At 50.7% G+C, this 5,000-nt stretch overlaps 1 non-coding gene across 1 annotated transcript in view; it reads left to right on the top strand.

The window, feature by feature from the left end:
• Positions 1-3,859: 3,859 nt before the first annotated feature.
• Positions 3,860-5,000, top strand: part of LOC126443611 (small subunit ribosomal RNA) — a 1,909-nt gene continuing 768 nt past the window's right edge. Inside the window, exon 1 of the ribosomal RNA XR_007582047.1 lies at positions 3,860-5,000. This exon is cut by the window's right edge and continues 768 nt beyond it. This is a non-coding gene — a ribosomal RNA (small subunit ribosomal RNA).

Raw genomic sequence — 5,000 nt, forward strand, 5'->3', positions numbered from 1 at the left:
TGATCCCGCAGGCATGCACTTACGATAATCACTATCAACGAACCTGCCGCCCCCTCCCCCCCCAAAATACACCTTTCCCTACAACGTGTACCTTAACCTAAGCTATATTGTACCTTAACCTAAGCGATATTGTACCTTAACCTAAGGTATATCGTACCTTAACCTAACCTACATTGCGCCTTCACCTAACCTACGTTGTACCTTAACCTAACCTACGTTGTACCTTAACCTAACCTACGTTGTACCTTAACCTAACCTACGTTGTACCTTAACCTAACCTACGTTGTACCTTAACCTAACCTACGTTGTACCTTAACCTAACCTACGTTGTACCTTAACCTAACCTACGTTGTACCTTAACCTAACCTACGTTGTACCTTAACCTAACCTACGTTGTACCTTAACCTAACCTACGTTGTACCTTAACCTAACCTACGTTGTGCCTTAACCTAACCTACGTTGTGCCTTAACCTAACCTACGTTGTGCCTTAACCTAACCTACGTTGTGCCTTAACCTAACCTACGTTGTGCCTTAACCTAACCTACGTTGTGCCTTAACCTAACCTACGTTGTGCCTTAACCTAACCTACGTTGTGCCTTAACCTAACCTACGTTGTGCCTTAACCTAACCTATGTTGTGCCTTAACCTAACCTATGTTGTGCCTTAACCTAACCTATGTTGTGCCTTAACCTAACCTATGTTGTGCCTTAACCTAACCTATGTTGTGCCTTAACCTAACCTATGTTGTGCCTTAACCTAACCTATGTTGTGCCTTAACCTAACCTATGTTGTGCCTTAACCTAACCTATGTTGTGCCTTAACCTAACCTATGTTGTGCCTTAACCTAACCTATGTTGTGCCTTAACCTAACCTATGTTGTGCCTTAACCTAACCTATGTTGTGCCTTAACCTAACCTACGTTGTGCCTTAACCTAACCTACGTTGTGCCTTAACCTAACCTACGTTGTGCCTTAACCTAACCTACGTTGTGCCTTAACCTAACCTACGTTGTGCCTTAACCTAACCTACGTTGTGCCTTAACCTAACCTACGTTGTGCCTTAACCTAACCTACGTTGTGCCTTAACCTAACCTACGTTGTGCCTTAACCTAACCTACGTTGTGCCTTAACCTAACCTATGTTGTGCCTTAACCTAACCTATGTTGTGCCTTAACCTAACCTATGTTGTGCCTTAACCTAACCTATGTTGTGCCTTAACCTAACCTATGTTGTGCCTTAACCTAACCTATGTTGTGCCTTAACCTAACCTATGTTGTGCCTTAACCTAACCTATGTTGTGCCTTAACCTAACCTATGTTGTGCCTTAACCTAACCTATGTTGTGCCTTAACCTAACCTATGTTGTGCCTTAACCTAACCTACGTTGTGCCTTAACCTAACCTACGTTGTGCCTTAACCTAACCCATATTGTACCTTAACCTAACCCATATTGTACCTTAACCTAACCCATATTGTACCTTAACCTAACCCATATTGTACCTTAACCTAACCCATATTGTACCTTAACGTAACCTAATTTGTGCCTTAACGTAACCTAATTTGTGCCTTAACGTAACCTAATTTGTGCCTTAACGTAACCTAATTTGTGCCTTAACGTAACCTAATTTGTGCCTTAACGTAACCTAATTTGTGCCTTAACGTAACCTAATTTGTGCCTTAACGTAACCTAATTTGTGCCTTAACGTAACCTAATTTGTGCCTTAACGTAACCTAATTTGTGCCTTAACGTAACCTAATTTGTGCCTTAACGTAACCTAATTTGTGCCTTAACGTAACCTAATTTGTGCCTTAACGTAACCTAATTTGTGCCTTAACGTAACCTAATTTGTGCCTTAACGTAACCTAATTTGTGCCTTAACGTAACCTAATTTGTGCCTTAACGTAACCCATGTTGTGCCTTAACGTAACCCATGTTGTGCCTTAACGTAACCCAATTTGTGCCTTAACGTAACCCATGTTGTGCCTTAACCTAACCTATATTGTGCCTCAACCTAACCTATATTGCGCCTTAACCTGACGCACGTTGTCGCTGAACCTGCTCTGTAATTGTTATGCAACTCGTTAAATTAGTGTAGTGTTGCCTAACCGCAACCCTCGCAATATAGTTCGCTATTCGCACTGCCCGGTCCCCTGTGTATCGCGTCATGTTAAACACCTTGCAGGTGTTGCTGACTTTCCACATGCTCCTGCTATACACTGTAATGTGGATAGCAGCAGGACGTACATGCCCCCCCCCCTTCCCCCCTGCCTTCGCAAGCTGGTCGTTGAGAAGTTTGCATGTTCAATGCCCTTCGCATGCCGACGTACTCAGCCTACGTTGTGGTACGGCCTGTCACCTGTCCGCCGATGTACGCAAAACCCACAAACTGTACTGCACATTGGTCCGTATGTACTGAATGATACATCGTGGCACATGTGTGACCGTACGACGACTGCGCCTAGCAACGGCAGACCATACAGTCCAAATATTGTGCACGCAGCTACGTGTCGTCTCCCTATAAGAGCTGGATTGCAGTGTGGTACGCCATTCAGACGTGTGGGAGGAACGGACGCCCTGGATGGCGATCAGCATGAGCAGTCTGTTGATGTAGTGGAGCGTGTATTCGGACGTAGTCGTCTCTTCTCACACACCGTGATAGCATGTTGCACCGCGTTCCACATCTGCGACATCCTGCAGAGGCCGGCTGACAGTCGTTCGCGCAATGGACACCGCATACGTACGGGGGCTACCTTCCACGTGTTCTCGAGGCGTGCACATGTTGTTGCGTCTATGTGGGCAGACGTAGTGTGTTGTGACACCTGACACAGGCATGCAATACTCGTTGCAAATGGCGATGGACGTCTACGTTTGCTGGTGACGTTACGCAAATGAACAACAGGTAACCCGTTGTGGTGCGGTTGTTCTCGCTAGAGGTGAATCAGTGTTGGCGACGATCGGTCGAGCTATTAACCGGTTGTTTCAGGGATACCCACCATGCCCACGAACGTGAAAGGGGACCCACCATGCCCACGAACGCGAAAGGGGATCTGGGTGTGAGGCGATACGCGGCGGTGGCTGGGTGGGACCGTCCCCGGCCGGTGAGGGGGGGCCGCCCGGCGTGCTGGCAGCGCGGTGCGTGGGCGCACGCGCTACAGCCGGCTGGTGGGGGCGGCCAGTGGCAGGCGCGCCGGCCGACGGACGCGGCAGGCGGCGCAGCTGCGCGCCGGCGCCCCCTGCTCGCGGCGCCTTGCGGCCAAAGTAGGTCCTCGCGGGCTCGGTGCGAAGCGCGGTGGCCATCTGCAGTGTGCTGGTCCGATTGAGGACTGTGTGCGCTGAGGATGCGCCGCCGCCCGGCGCTCGGCGCCGCGACGCCGTCTGCTGCTCGGTCGCCCCAGCGGTTCTCGCAGGTGGTTTGTATCGCAGCTGTGCGGACGTGTTGGCGCGTGCGCTGTGCTGGGAGAGTTCGCTTCGGCACCCAAGTGGGGCTTTTGTCCTTCTGTGGCGCTGGCGTTGGAGCTGCCGGTCACCGTAGGTGGCGCGTGTTGTCTCCCGCCGGCAATGCCACGACAGCACGCTCCCGGGCCTCTGTCGGCAGCGGCAAGCTCAGTTGGGAGCACGGGTGGTCGCACCTAAAGCGTCTACTCGCCTAACTCCGGGCGATTGCGCCTCTCTCGAACCCGACCAAGTACTTAGGACGGCGCTGCGCGCCGCCGGGACCTGAGAGGGTTTCGAGGTGTGTTGTGCAGGGGAGCTCAGCCTCCTCCTGTTTGCAGAATAATTGAGCGGACGCTTGCGTGTTCGCGCGGGCCCCCGGGACACACTCCCGGGCGGCCGGCTGCTCAGCTCTAGTTGACGCAGCTCCCTGGTTGATCCTGCCAGTAGTCATATGCTTGTCTCAAAGATTAAGCCATGCATGTCTCAGTACAAGCCGCATTAAGGTGAAACCGCGAATGGCTCATTAAATCAGTTATGGTTCCTTAGATCGTACCCACGTTACTTGGATAACTGTGGTAATTCTAGAGCTAATACATGCAAACAGAGTCCCGACCAGAGATGGAAGGGACGCTTTTATTAGATCAAAACCAATCGGTCGGCTCGTCCGGTCCGTTTGCCTTGGTGACTCTGAATAACTTTGGGCTGATCGCACGGTCCTCGTACCGGCGACGCATCTTTCAAATGTCTGCCTTATCAACTGTCGATGGTAGGTTCTGCGCCTACCATGGTTGTAACGGGTAACGGGGAATCAGGGTTCGATTCCGGAGAGGGAGCCTGAGAAACGGCTACCACATCCAAGGAAGGCAGCAGGCGCGCAAATTACCCACTCCCGGCACGGGGAGGTAGTGACGAAAAATAACGATACGGGACTCATCCGAGGCCCCGTAATCGGAATGAGTACACTTTAAATCCTTTAACGAGTATCTATTGGAGGGCAAGTCTGGTGCCAGCAGCCGCGGTAATTCCAGCTCCAATAGCGTATATTAAAGTTGTTGCGGTTAAAAAGCTCGTAGTTGGATTTGTGTCCCACGCTGTTGGTTCACCGCCCGTCGGTGTTTAACTGGCATGTATCGTGGGACGTCCTGCCGGTGGGGCGAGCCGAAGGCGTGCGACCGCCTCGTGCGTGCTCGTGCGTCCCGAGGCGGACCCCGTTGAAATCCTACCAGGGTGCTCTTTATTGAGTGTCTCGGTGGGCCGGCACGTTTACTTTGAACAAATTAGAGTGCTTAAAGCAGGCAAGCCCGCCTGAATACTGTGTGCATGGAATAATGGAATAGGACCTCGGTTCTATTTTGTTGGTTTTCGGAACCCGAGGTAATGATTAATAGGGACAGGCGGGGGCATTCGTATTGCGACGTTAGAGGTGAAATTCTTGGATCGTCGCAAGACGAACAGAAGCGAAAGCATTTGCCAAGTATGTTTTCATTAATCAAGAACGAAAGTTAGAGGTTCGAAGGCGATCAGATACCGCCCTAGTTCTAACCATAAACGATGCCAGCCAGCGA

This window comes from Schistocerca serialis, unplaced genomic scaffold, assembly GCF_023864345.2.
Source record: "Schistocerca serialis cubense isolate TAMUIC-IGC-003099 unplaced genomic scaffold, iqSchSeri2.2 HiC_scaffold_162, whole genome shotgun sequence".
Lineage (NCBI taxonomy): Eukaryota > Metazoa > Arthropoda > Insecta > Orthoptera > Acrididae > Schistocerca > Schistocerca serialis.